This window comes from Podarcis melisellensis (assembly GCF_964234715.1).
Source record: "Podarcis melisellensis genome assembly, chromosome: 6".
Classification (NCBI taxonomy): Eukaryota; Metazoa; Chordata; class Lepidosauria; order Squamata; family Lacertidae; genus Podarcis; species Podarcis melisellensis.
The window spans coordinates 28,088,139-28,103,362 of record NC_138538.1 but is presented as its reverse complement, the minus strand read 5'-3'; the positions used below and the strand labels follow the sequence as shown (position 1 = coordinate 28,103,362).

The 15,224-nt window shown below is 40.0% G+C and overlaps 1 long non-coding RNA gene across 6 annotated transcripts in view; it reads right to left on the bottom strand.

The window, feature by feature from the left end:
- Positions 1-15,224, bottom strand: part of LOC309373216 — a 76,662-nt gene that overhangs the window by 41,621 nt on the left and 19,817 nt on the right. For 2 of the 6 annotated variants that reach the window (XR_014169856.1, XR_014169857.1), the window contains one exon: positions 13,926-15,186. The exons of the other annotated variants lie outside the window; for them this stretch is intronic. This is a non-coding gene — a long non-coding RNA (uncharacterized lncRNA). Of the gene's footprint in view, positions 1-13,925; positions 15,187-15,224 lie in introns of those variants that run through there. 6 annotated transcript variants of the gene reach the window in all.

Here is a 15,224-nt window from a genome sequence, read left to right as displayed (position 1 = left end):
GCCATGCACTGACCCACTCCTAGTACCTGCTTCTGGCACCTGCCCCTGTCAACCTAGGGATGGGTGGGTTCCCCACCCCTGGACCCTAGTAAAGGGGTCCAGGGGTTGGGTTCTGTCTGAAAGCCCAAAGAGGGTTGTCGGGCCATAGAACATCCCAAAAGGGCAACCTGGTGGGATCACCCATTCAGTTGGTTTGTCCTTGATGGAGACATCAGTCAGCAAGCGGGTGGGCTGATTCAGGATACATACCCAATGCCTAAACCAAAACCAACTTACATCTGTAATCAATAAAGTTGTAGCCATTTTGATCCCAAACTAGTGCCGTGTCTCTCTCTCTCTCTCTCTCTCTCTCTCTCTCTCTCTCTCTCTCTCTCTCTCTCTCTCCAGCTCCTGCCAGGAACTTCTAGCCATGCTGTGCTGTGCACTATTTTATGCTCATATAATTCACTTCCATGTGCCACCCATTAGGCAGCAACCAAGCTGGTATATAAGACTTTGCCACCAAACGACCTTCCCCCTCTGGGCTGCCCTGGCCTCCTCCTCATCCCTCCTCATAGCTCTGTTATAGTAAACCATGGGGTTTCTGTCCTTGCTAATGAGGTTCAAGAGCTTTTTGCAAGCTCCAGACCTACTGCTTGCCCTCTGCTCCAAATCCCCAGGATTGTCATGAATGTCTGCTGATAGTCAGAGGCCTTAACTGTCACAGAAAAAGTATGAGTTTTAAGCCTCCTTGCTACATGGGGATGGAGGATACAACATTTGGAGCTTTTTGGTTTAGAGAAAAAGGTGAATAAGAGAAGATATGACAGAAGTGTATAAAAATATGGATGAGGGAGGAGAGTGGACAAATAAAAGCCCCCCGCCCCCCGTCAGTACACTAGAATTCAGGGAAGCTGAATGTTGGAAGATTCAGGACAGATAAAATAAAGTTACTTCTTCACACACATCACAGGGTTAAACTATGAAACTCAGTGGCAACAAGAGACGGTGATGGATTATACAAATTTATGGAGAGAATAAGGCCATCTGTGGCTACTAACACTGATAGCAATGTTCTGCCTTCACTATCAGAAGCAATATTATCTTTATTATTATCTTTATTAGATTTCTATGCTGCATTTCATCTGAAGATCACAGGGTGGTTTACAATATAAAAGCACAAAAAATATGTTTCTGAATACCAGTTGCTGGAAACCACAGGAGGTGACAGTGCTGTTGCTATCAAGTCCTTCTTTTGGGCTCCCCATAACCCCCTGGCTGGCCACTATGAAAACAGGGTGCTAGACTAGATGGGCATTGAAGTGACACAGGAGTCTATACTTATTTTCTTGTGCACATTTAGAATCTAGCTAGTTTTTGAAACAGGCATGATCACATTTTGACAAAGGGTCTTATTGTATCTCAATGTTCAATCTTTCAGCTTTTACTGTAGTACTGGTACTAGGTTGCATATGACTTTAAATTACTTACTTTATAAGTAATTTCGTTGTCCCCGAGAGGGGGCAATGACAATAAAGATATTATTATTATTATTATTATTATATGAAAGTGAGGTCTAGACATATTTAAAGACATAAATGAATCTTGGAACCTGCATTGGGCATCTTCTTTTAAATTAAAACAAAACAAGGTGGGATAACTCAAAAACATCAATACCCAATGTAAAAATAATCAATAAAACTATTGACCAGCAAGATTCTGCAAAGTCAGCAAGAATTCTTCACAGTGGGAGGTGGGTACCAGTAGGCCCTCCAGATGTTACTGGACCACAACCCCCATAATCTTTGACCATTGGCCACACACAGTGGGGCTGATAGGAGTTCCAGGATTGCTGGCTCTCCATCTTGCACTTTACAAAAATCAAGAATACAGATCACCATTTTGGTCTGCTGCATATATTTCAACAAAGAGGAAGGTGTCAAGCAGTCTTTGCCCTCCTGTTCCCTATTACAAGGTTCCTTATTTGAGTCAATACTAAATAAGGAACAGGTGAGGAAATTCCATCGCTAATATGCTGCCACAAAGGTGATCTTCTGCTTTAACACCACAAATCTCTCCTCAAAAGGCACAGCCAACTGGAAGGAGGCCTCCAAAGAAGATCTGAATGACTGGCAAGGTTTATATACAACTGGGGCAAATAATTCCTTTTTCTCCCCACTGAAATTCAGTAAAAATAATAAATCAATATATAGCCCTTCTTCACAGCAGCCTTTAGTGCGAGCCCAAACCTAATCACAAGCCCCTTGATAATTGTGGTTTCCCTTTTGTACAATATCCTTTCTGAGCTGGACACAATATTCCAAGTTATTGCTATTATGCACATCTGGAAGTGATTAGTACTACCATGCATTTTTTAATGCTTGGGCTATAGAGAAGTATCCAATAAGGAGCCTTGATTACATTGCACACAGGGCCCTCCTTTAAGGAATATGCAGAGGTTATTATGTAGCAGCTTTTCTCCTAAAGCTAAATTATGAAAGCACCCCTTTAGTCAATTTCTGTTTACTTGTAAATTTTGTGACCCAGCGTGGGACAGGAGATGCTTGATAAATAGAACCCTTAGGGAGAATTCCAAGCGGCAATCACTGGGGTGGGAAAAGCACTCAGCAAAGGTATATCAGGTAATTACCAAGCACCTCCAGCTGCTCCTGTCATACTTCAGCAACAACCATGTGCTGATTCAAACCAGAGTAGCTGAACTGAGCAAGAATCAGACTGAATTCAAAACAGAAGGAGCTTATGCTAACCGGGCAGTTACACTCCCTTTTAAGCTTTGCAAGATTTTTCTTAAAACAAAAAAAAATCCTTCCAGTAGCACCTTAAAGACCAACTAAGTTAGTTCTTGGTATGAGCTTTCGTGTGCATGCACACTTCTTTTTCTTTCCATTTAGCAAGCCTGATGGGGCGCCCTATTTATTTCACGTACTCACAGGCACAAACAAATACTGTATAGACAAAGATCCTGCTTCTCCAAAGTTAGGGACAGCTTAAAGGAAAAGAATGCAAATAAGAAGCATCCCTGTAAAACATTAAAATTAATACAGAAAAAGAACTACCACAAAAAGTACCTAAAATGTTGTTGTTTTTAAGATCCAAAACCATCGGCAAACATTATATAGATAAACAGCAAGCAGTGCTAAGTTAAAACCTAGATGCTCATTTTCACAAATTAATAAGTAGCTCATTCCAGTCTTTTGTTGATGGCACAAACTGTTCTCCTCCCCACAGCCCAGCAGATGCTGTTTTAATAGGGATGGGGGGGATTGCATCTTAAGGAACAGAATCTGAAGGTAACAGGAAGGCAGTGGTTTCTTTTAACCATAGCCTATAGATACATTTTCAAGAGATGCTATATAGTGCAAGTTAATTTCGACTGAATCACAAGTTTGGATAGTGACAGGCAGCTACCTCTCAAAAGTGAAGCAAGTGCAGAGAAACTGAAATTCGGAAATGTCATCTGAATCTTAGAACTAGATCCAGAACATCAGTGGCACGCCCACCTGGAAAACTGGCATTTGTGATCTACAAAAGCAGATTTTGAAGAATTATTCTAGTAATCTTTTTGGCTTCTGTGTATTGAAAATTACACAAGTAAATTGTTGCTCATTGTACAGGCTGTGTATACACCCTTTTGTTCTTTTCCCTCAACATGTTATAAGCTGTCCTCCAAGGAGGCAAAACATATATAGTGTGAGGAGTTATGAGGAATGCATCCATTTTCATCAATGGTGTAACAGATTGCATTCCCTCATGGCGTAGGGCACGTGTTTATTTCAACCATTTCTTTCCTCTGAAAGGTGCCTTATGCACCTTCTGGTTTTCTTCTGTCTGAAAAAGATCAAAGCATTCTAAAGTCTACTGTTACAAAGTTCTCCAACCCTCATGGGGGTGACGAAAGCAGCTGTGTTGTGTACATGAATTTGAGTATGGGTGCACAATACTGCTTTGGGGTACCGCCCCTGCCAGCCCAACTATGACAGGCAATATAAACAAGACAACTATCATCTTTAATTCGCCAACCGATGCTTAGCTGCCTATCTGTGAGGAGGAAAAAGGGAGAAGCAGATCGTTTGAAGCTTTATAGTGCCTGGCACAACACTAAGGTATGTGGCAGCTATGCTTGAGGATTTATGAATCTTAGTCAACCCTACCACTTGTGTGCCCAAACTTTATTCTCCCCGAGCAATCATTAGTAGAAAATTAATCAAGGCTTTTTAATTCTGAGAATATCACTTGTGGACTTAATGTTCAGGGTTGTTTTTTTAAAAAGAATTAGGTGGAGGTGAAGAGATGCTAAAAGTTACAATATAAACAAAATATAAAGATTTGATGCATCAAAGATGTATTTAAGAAAGAGAATATTCTTATGATGACAATATTCTGGACTTTCGGACCTTATGTGATGCTTTTATCCAGAAACCTGATTTTTTTTTATTCTAAGCATCAGTGAAAATAATTAAAGAATGTACCCAGATAGTGCATACCAATGTGCAAATTACTGTGTGCACATCTATAAACCTTTACCATTTTTTTTGCAAAATCAGTTTGACATCAGAGATATCTTCTAGTTCTTAGATTTACACATTGGCTCTTAACACTTTTGGTGGGAGAAACTTTTTGTTGATTTCAATCTTTATTTTTATGTAACATAGAACCAGGGAACTAGTAAAAGGAATTAACATATTTCTTAAAACAAGGTATAATCATCCGGAGAACATGATTTCTCTTTTGTTCTAACATTCAAAGTGAATCTAATAAATGTAAAAGACCCCTGTAAGATACAGGTTTAACTCATTCAATTTAACCACTGCGGATGAAAGAACATACTTCAGCCTCTGAAGCAAAGTCTCATATTTAATTATGTTAATAGGTCATGTTTTGATAATTTTCAAAACTCTGCCATTTACACATTCCAACCCTATACCATTGTAAAATGCTGCAGGTGTGTGTGTATGTCTGTGTGTGTATTTCAAGGTGCTTAAAGGTTTAGCCAGAAGAAGTGTTTTAACTGAATTACAGTGTAACCTTGTACATGTGTAATCAAAAGCAATGCCTACTAAGTTCTGTCAAACTTCTTTCCAAGCAAGTGTGTGATTGTAGCCTTCAGTCAATTAAACCTATTGAAATATTAACCATCGTCAACTTTGAAGGGTATTTAGTGAAGACAAATGTCTTCTGAGCAAACAACACAAATAAATCCTTCTGTGGAGAAATAATCTGAAACACTACATGTAATTTTTATTTTATTTTCAGGGAATATACCAGGACAACAGGTTCTCCCTTTTTCTTTTCAAAATGTAGATTTCTGTTCAGATTACTCCTCTGAAATGGTGCTACATATGTAAAGCCTTGCATATGCCCAAATGGTTAACTTTATCATATTGTTCTTTACATAAAGTATATTAATTAAACTGGAGACAGCTGATATATACAGTGGTACCTCGGGTTAAGAACTTAATTCGTTCTGGAGGTCCGTTCTTAACCTGAAACTGTTCTTAACCTGAGGCACCACTTTAGCTAATGGGGCCTCCTGCTGCTGCCACTGTGCAATTTCTGTTCTCATCCTGAAGCAAAGTTCTTAACTCGAGGTACTATTTCTGGGTTAGCGGAGTCTGCAACCTGAAGCATCTGTAATTTGAAGCGTCTGTAACCCAAGGTACCACTGTACCACTGTATTGTTAATTGCAGGACACTGCTGATCAAGCATCCTAGCATTCTCCCCCCATGGTTCCTGCTTTTAGGCTTTAATCCTGTAGTTAAGGTTAGCTTTGAATTTTTAGTATTGCTATAAGTTGGGAGAGGGGCAAGGATCCCCTGAACTCTTGAGTGCCAGATCCTCCCCATAATTCCTGGATTTAGTAAAAGAGCATGAAGTGGGGAGTCTGTTTTATGCTCCATAGAGGGTCAGACGTGATATTTGGAATCTGAGGCTGCAGCAATGGGAAAAACAGGACCCTCTTGGAATGTGAATGCTCTGCACTCTCTCCATCTAGGAGCAGGTTGTGTATATGTGTAAATAAACCATATATCATAAACACTACAGGCTCTGCTGTGCCTCATTTTCCTAAAAGGGAATCTAGACCCTAGCAAGTGTGCCTGCAGCCTATGGACTCTCGCCCAGCTCATAGAGATTGGGGTGGCATGTTAACTATATTATCAATCCCTCTGGGTTTTTTTGTTTCAGTACCAAAGGCTAGGATAACAAGCATACAAACAAATCTTATGCACACTTTCCTGAGAGTAAACGCTGATGAACATAATGGGTTATTTTTCACCCGAGTAAAAATCTGCACTATTACAAGGCTCCTTAAACTCCACAGTTAGATTGCTCCAATTATCATCATAGAAATTTTGATTTGGAACAGTCTTTGGAAGTCATGAATGTGCTGCTCAATGTGCATTCAACAACACTGAACAAATACGTTAAAAATGTTTAAGAGGGTGTGTCTAAGATCCTACGGGTTAGTAGTTATCACCTGGTGACTGTTCAATGTCCTAGTCAGGTTGCATGGTGAGAGAGGGAGCACCATTTTATGGTTTGCCTCAGGTCACAAAAAATCTTGGGCTGGCTATGATTGGAAATGTATCCTAGAGCAGAGGAAGGTTTGGTGTTCCAGATATTGTCTCTTTATGTGTGGCCATTGGCTATAGTTGCTGGTGCTGATGGGAGTTGTCCCTTTATCTCTGGCCATTGGCCATAGTGGAGGGCCACAGTTGTGCAACCCCTATCCTAGATCAAGAAGCCATGGCTGCTTTCCTCAAACAAAAATAAATAAATCAATAAATGCAAGTGGATAGTTTAAGCAGGCTTTTTGAGAAAGAAAAAAAAGTTTTTTCTGCAACATGCAGTTTTAACCACCACTTCTCTGGAGCCACGGTTGCAAAGGAAATGATCAAATTTAAATCCAAAGAAGAAGAAAAGCACAGTACATCGAAGTGAGAATTTAGTTATTTTCGGGGCTTTTTTTCAACCAGAGCTCACCAGTGCTCAGCTCCCGTCCCTCTTGGGAGGGCACAACTGCCATTCTAAGAGAGCAAGGGAGAAGTTCATGGTGAGTTCCAGCACCTCTTTTTCTAGAAAAATGTCCCTTGTTATTATCATCCGCTTCACAGGGGGAAGGTGATCCAGCTAATAAATTTCACTGTATCTAAAATGATATTTTAAAAAATGATGTGGTTAACATGAGATTCATTTGGGCAGCTGGGCAGTGTTATGAGCAAAGTAATAAACATAATCCCATTTCCATATGCTGATTTTTAAAGCTCATGATTTTGCCTTTTTTATTAAAAAAAAAATGTTTGAAGTGGCAGAGATAAATTTACAAAGGATTGAGCTTATCCCCCTTACATTTAAAAACAGTAAAAATGCCATAAACACAACACACGTCTTAATTCCAGATACAAAGGGGTCATAATCTTTTCACTGTCTCTTGGCCTGGGGTTGCCTCATCTCTTCTGGCATGTTCCCCTAGAAGATGGCTCTGCCTTCAAGGTTGCTTTTCTGGGTCTAATTTGGAATAGCTGTTATTTTATTTGTAAGCTACCATGAGTCCCGGTCACGGAAAAAGGTGGGGTATAAATAGAAAGGTGGAGTATAAATAGAATTATTATTGTTATTATTATTATTATTATTATTATTACACAACACAAAAAATTATTTAGGTATCTCTTATTTGTTTTGAGCCATCAATTTCCATTTGGCACCTTGAGATTTATTATTGGCCTCCCAGTTTTCTTTATGCTGCCCCCCTCCCACATGCAGTGAAGGTGATGCAGATTTGATCACAACAGCTGCGCGGTATCAGCCATTTTGTGTTCAAAATAGGCCTCCTTAGGATGCTTTTCTGTTCACAACGGGGAAGGATATACTGTAGTTCTATATACATTTGCCTTAAGCATAGGAAAGCAGCTTGGAGAATTCAGCATGGCCCTTGTGGAAAAATAAAGCCCCCTCCTTTGTGTGCCTTCATGCCGCTGCTTGCAATGATTGTGACAGATCCAAACCTTGGGTGGTAGTCAACTAAATTTTACTCATAACACACCCATTGAAATTAATGAATATGGTTAAGTTAGGTCCCTTAATTTCAATGGCTCTACTCTGATTAAGAATTAGTTGAACATCACTAACATTCAAGTTAGTATTTCAGGATGTCCAGGGTTAACCACAAATTTAGTATTTCCTGGCTATTGAGACTGGATTGGAAGGACAATGTCTCTTCAAAATAACCTGCTTATTTAGCATTGATCTTGATTTGATGGCACAAAGTTTGCAGGATGGTTATGCTATGTTGGCTATTTATTGAGTATTCATTCTGATTTATTTCCAGTGAAGTTATACAACATCTTACTGAGAAATTGTTACCGCAAGCTTTTTGGTGTATTTTCCCCATTGCTTTACATACTGCAGAAAAAGTTCCTGATTTTTTTTGGGGGGGGGGACTGGTTTGTTGCACAAAATTGTGCAACCTAAATTTGCCAGTTTGCAACTGAACCCCACTCACAAAATAGAGACAAATCTGGAAGCAATATGAATATCCACAAGAAATATTTTTTACCAAACAGAGACTGCTTGCATAAGAATTAAAATGGTATTGGTTCCACACACTGCGAGTGATGCCCATTCATGGAAAAGAAGCACTCCGAGTTGTTCTGCTTACAGTTCCTGGAAATAAGACCAGTCTTGTGCAAAATACAGCCAGTGACCTCCATGTGGCCTCACACTGGGGGAGTCCCAAAACACTTATGCCGAATTTGAAGTGCTTTTCAGTTATCATTATTTTTAAAGTAAAACAGTCTTTCTCTAGAGAAAAAAGACAAAATGTACATCTGGTTTCTGGGAAAAGAAACGAAAGGGGCCTTCATTTCTTAGTCACAAATACATTGCAGCCCATTTTCTTCCTAACTCCTAAACCTCCATACTTAAATACATACACAAGGGTAGTTGTTTTCAATCTTCCTGAGAAAGACAGACATTTTTCTATGACAAAATAATTAAATCCAGTCAGGTAGCCTCAGCAGGGAAGATGCACAATGTCCGCCTTTCTAGTGGCAGTGCCCAGATTCTGGAACTTCCTTTCTAGAAATGTTCATTTAACTCCCCCAGCCCATCCTGCCAGTAGTCTTCTGCGGTCCTGATACTGCTTCCTCCATTGCTGATACTTACATTACAAATACACACACAATAATGGCATTTGCGCAATTACTGTCCCCTCAGCTGTCTATGTATTTTGGATTGCAGCTTAAGAACAATGTTTTCGGAAATTACATTAACCAATCATGTAACAAAAAAGTAAAGCATTTTCAATAAAGTTTACAAGAAATAAAATAGTTAACCCCCACTTCATTTCTGGATTGATCAAATATCTCCTAACACACACTGCAAAATTCTGAACTAAAGATGGCCATGATTAGGGACAGAAAATAAACATACAGTATCAGTGTGAGAAACTCAGATTGGATTGATACCAGTTCCTGAGAACTGTTCATTGGGCAGTTGATAAATCTAAAATATAAATCTTTAATGTAATAAATCTAAAAGATAAATCTTTAATTATCCCCATCACATAATTAAAGTTCTTAAGGTTCCCCATGGGAGAGGCAATAATTAACCAGTGAAAATTTCTGGTGGGTCACTGACAGTCGGAGTAGACAATATTGGGTTAGGTGGACTAATGGGTTGAATCTGTATCAGGCAGTCAAGTCAAGTCAAGTTCTTTATTACGGTCATAGACCAGCATAAGCAAAACATCTAAATAAGTAGCATAACAGTATGAATCTAAGTGAATAATTATTAAATAAATAAGAACAAGAACCAAACATATACATAGAATACTTAATTAGGCATAGATAATGGGTGAGTAAAAATTTATAAGAAAAATTAAAAGATCGGTTAACACAGCAATATGGGGTGGGCTTCAGAAGTCCAGGTTTACCAAGTTTACCAAGTTTTGTTGCGGCAAAAGCCAGCGACACCAAACATCACAAGGTCAAACAAAAAGGAGATCCACAAGAACATCAAGAAGAAGAAGAAAAAAGATTACACAAGGGAACTTCGCTATGTGCCATTCAACAGCATGTATCAGGCAGTTGCACATGTCCAGTGCACACATCCCAGTGGGGACTGGTATGGCAGAAGACAGGAAGACCAACAGTGGAGACAGAGCCAAGGATAATTTGCCTCCATTCTCCTCCTTGCTGAGTTCAACAAAGGCATCACTGAGTGAGACTAAGGAGGAGGCTGACAGTCAGTGCCACAACCCTTGGACTGGTTGTAAGTTAGGAGGCAGACAGGTGGGGACTGAGTGAAGGCAGAATCATCTTGGTGGGGCAGTGCCCAACTTGCCCTAATGGACCAGTATATACTACTATTCTCCCATACTGCATATGGAGAGAAGGGGACTGACGTAGAGAGAGAATGGCTTGTTAAATGCCACCTAATGGGTTTATAGTTGAGTTGAGATGTGAGCTAGAAACTTCCAAATTCATAGCTCACTTCCTTAGCCATTACATTACACCTGTGCTCATAAGAAGTTTCAGACAACCACAACCTTGCTTTTTCTTTATTTCAGACTGTATGTGTGCCTTCATATGTGTCTTTGTATAATACAGACCATACATATCAAATAAATTAATAATCAAAGTTACATATATGACAATGCCAATAACAAAGATGTCTACCTTTCAGTCTCTTAGCATTCTTCCTCACTGAATAGGTTGCAGAATAGAACTTATTCTTGGAGTTAAAATATAACCACTTGTAAAGCGAGACAGTAAGGATTCTTTAGTTATATACTTGTGGGTTTCTTAAAATGTATATATTTTATTTCTGTACAGCCTTTCCCGTGTCTTGAGATGGCTCACAACAGTATTGCATGCTGAGATAAGAAAGGTCTTGTCTTGACAGATCCAAGAAACAAAGAGAAGGAATCATTGAAACCATATTTTGCAAGAATCATTTGCTTTCTATAGAAGCAGAAAAGGCTCTGGTGGTATGTGCTGATCCAGGATGAAGTTCCAAAACTCTTGCACAATGTCTACAGATGTTTGTACTATGGGTAGAGTCTTTCTTTCTTTCTTTTTCAACAGAAATAATTTTGGATTTAATTTTTTTAGTGACATTTTGAGAAGATTTTGAGGGGAAAACACTTGGGAAATATCAAAGTTATTTATGTTTGAAGGAGTTACGGCCAAGCTATTGCACAGTGTAGCACGAAAACTTTGACCAGGCTTGTGGTAAAACAAAACGCTTTTGTCCTTTTCCTCAAAGCATCTAGCTGCCCACTCTTCCTGAAGCCCCAGCTGTATTTCCTCTCCATTTCTTTTTATCTATATGATGAAGAGGGATAGGAATTCGGTGATGGCTCTGTGCAAATATATCAATGTATGATACTTGCAAGAACTGAGTACACCTATCCAACAGATGGTCTGTGCTGTCTGCTTTGATAGTACCAACCACCTACTGGGTGGGTGTGTTCCGACTGCCCTCAGCCCAAACAGATTATCAGAATTAGCATGCCTGCTAGCAGAACTGATCACTGTGAGCACTATGCAGGCAGCCCCATTCCAGCAATTGGAATTATATGTGCAGGCTTCACGATGGGCATTATGTGTACCTCACCCTACTCTATATGTGAACTAAGTAACAAGGATCTTCATCAACCATAGGCATGGGCTTGGGCAGGTCCAACTATATCCTATTTAAATGCTCTTATGAAAGCCTTTTAACTTTTAAAAGCAAATTTTATTACATCTTAATGGGTGGGTTTTTCCCCCAAAAGAAAGAAGCCCAAAGTCTGCTAAACTAGGGCAGAACTTGTTTATAGCTCTTTGGTTGCCAATTACAGAAAAGATTCCATGTGCGGGTTGCACTTGCTAGATCAAGGCATGTTTATGTGTCTCTAACGAAACAAATGTGGTAGAGTGGGCCGTTCAAATAAGTGAGCTTTGTTCATCTCGTGAATAACTGATTTTATGCTTTTGTTATGCAGAATGAAGTCTTCAATATAAAAGCCATTTTAGAAGCCTGGACTCTTGCGTACTGTTGGATATAGTTATTTAGTTGAGGACTTGTTAAAATAGCCTGGCAGCTTATGCAATGAGTCTGTCAGCCACATGCTTGGATGTGCAAATCAATCTGTAACTGTCTCATGGTGGGGCAAATCCATATTAGCTACTGAGCTTGGGTTGCCATCTTTGGTCAGGCAAAATACAGGACAGGTGGGACAAAATAAAGGACAGCTTGGGGGAATTGTGGAGCACATTCTCTCTCATGGCACTAAATCCCCCCTCCCCCCTTTGAGGAGGTGAGGTTCTCCTCATTCAGCCTCCCGCCACCCTGGCCCTGCTCTTTCCCTTGACTCCTGTAGATGGGCAGGGGCCAGGGGTAGAAGGCCAGCTCCCACAGCGACTTGAGCTACAGCTCCATCCTCTCACCCCAGCTGGCATCAGAGAAGACTCAAGGGCAGAGGAGGAGGAGAGGTCAGGTCAAGGTGGTAGAGGGGCAGTGGCTGAAGAGGTGGAGCAGTGAGAGGGAAGGAAGGAAGGGAAGAGGGAGAGAGAGGAGGTTGCTCCTTCCCTCTACTGTCACTTGTGCCGGGCCAGATACCCCTTCAGCCATACCAACAGCGAACACAACTGCCATTTTGGGCCAGCTAAGCTCAAACATGGGGGGGGGCATCCTGTTTGAAGTCCAAACAGGACAGGGGACACTTTTGTCCCAAAACACTGTGATCCCAATTTTCTAGGGATGGATGATAACCCTATGCATGATAGAATGCAAACCTGTTCTCTTGCTTGACTCCTAGGATGCATAAGCACAGGCTCTTTTGTGCCAAGTGCTGAAACAACCTACCTAAATATAAGTGAGCTTACAAAAAAGAAGAGCCCAAGCAAAAACTCCCATAAATTAATCTTTATAAAAAGATATGAGATCCTGCATTTTTGTAAAGTACCCAGAAACAGTGAGTGTGACATACAACAACACACATACCACACTGAACAAATGGATATACTCTGTGCTAGTAGGGAACACGCTCCCCTCAGACAGCTCCAGACCTAGGATGATTGGGAGTGGCCATCACAGCCACTACAAGCATGTAATGCTAGACTAGATGGAATTTTGCCCTGAACCAACCAAGCTCTTCTTATGTTCTTAGATCATGATCTACCGGTAGTTCTCTTGGTAAGCCGCAGAAGATCAGCAGGGATCTGACTCTCCATTGTTTAATAATAGCAACAAAAAGCCTTTCCCCACATTCCAAATTAGGCTTTTGAGAGGAATAAAGCTTGTAGGGTGGAATGAGGAATTAATTTTTGTGTGATAGGACTATGAGCTAAGCGCTCATAATAAAATAAATAAATAAATAAATGGGCTCCATATCAATTCAGAGTTAACCTATTCCTTAATACTAACAGTATGTTGCTTCCGCCCCTGCCACCAATTTTAATTTGGCTACAGTTAATAGATCTTGAGGTTCTAGTAAAAAAAACAACAACAAGTAATTCCCACAAGCTTGGAGGGTGCCCACCTGATAAGTACTGTATTGTAACTTGAATCAGACTCTTTCCTATGGGCAGCTAGCTTAGCTTTCTGACATTTGTGTAAATTGCAGCAACACCAAATATCAGATAAATTTTAATTTGGCTACAGTTAATAGATCTTGAGGTTCTAGTAAAAAACAAAAAAAACAAGTAATTCCCACAAGCTTGGACGGTACCCACCTGATAAGTACTGTATTGTAACTTGAATCAGACTCTTTCCTATAGGCAGCTATCTTAGCTTTCTGACATTTGTGTAAATTGCAGCAACACCAAATATCAGATAAATGTTAGATTGAAACATCATGAGAAAATTTTCCTTCCAACCCAAGCGGACCTTCTGCTGCTATATTACCCACAACTTATCTGGTTCACACATTCCACTTTGGCGTGCGCTATTGCATTAACTACCAGCCTTCAAGTCTTGTGTTTTAGTCTTATTTCTTAATTATTTAAACTGGTTGTGACTATTTTATATGCCAAAAACTGTGTGGCTTTGTGCAGGTTGTGAGAAATGCATGACTCGTTCACAGCTCAGTGAAGTTTATAAACCTGCCAGATTGGTGAGGGGGATGCAATTAGTTAAGTTATTGTCCCTGTATTTGTTTCCCCTCTTTTTTTCTTCTTCTTTCAGTATTAGCACTGAATTCAAGAGAACCTACGAGGGAGCAGATGAAGCAAGTACAAGAGGGTTCTGAATAATATCCTCTCTTGACTACTGCCCACTGCAACCCACTGCAAAAGCCACACTGTCAGTAGTTAGACCTGTTTAAATTATCTGGAAGAGGCATGGGTTGTGATGGGGAGGGCCCATGTGGCTGACTTTTCTAAGTTCTCAAAATATGGCTCAAGAAACAGTGAACAAGACAATGGGACAGTTTGAGCATGAGGATCTTGGCTTCTTAAACAAGGGCAGCATGATGTAGTTCACTCATAGCACTAAGCAAAACCACAGCTTAGTATAAATGAGCAAGCATGTGAGCTCCCAAAACGGAGATTATGGCCACATTGTTCTTCATATCTGGCCTGTTGCTCCTGTTGTGCATCAAGCCATGGTTTGGCTTAGTATGTTGCCCAAACCCTTGCTTTTGGCTTGTCTTGCTCCAGACAAACAACAATCTTTAACCACAATTTGTCTGGAGAAGACAAACCATGGGTCTGGGTTTAGAGCAAAGTTTGCCTTAGCATTACGTGTAATCTGAACTGCTAAATACTGGTTCCGTCCGTATGCTTCTCCCTCCCCTCTCTCCTTCTTTTGTATGTCCAAATGGTTTCAGGTGAACTGACATTAAAGCTGCAATTGTTTACCCGCTTGCCTGGGAGTAGGGTTGGGGCAAAAATTCAGCTCACATTTATAGCCAAACCTATGAAATTTACACTTTCCGAAACAATAAGCAAAACGGAACACAGCCATCTTTCAAAATGCAAACTCCTCCTGATTTGGCAGTGCAGTTCTCCAGCCAATGTATATGTACAAAAATGCTCATACAGTATTCAGGTAAAGTGTGCATATAAATGCATACATTAATGAAAATAGCATACAAAAGCACAATTGCTTTGCAAAATATGTATATTAGACAAAAAGTATATATAAACACGTGTATATTATGAGAAACCTGTAGTGAAATGTTGGTGAACTTTCATGAGGACCTGAAAAAACAAAACATGGATGTAGAAATATGAAGAAA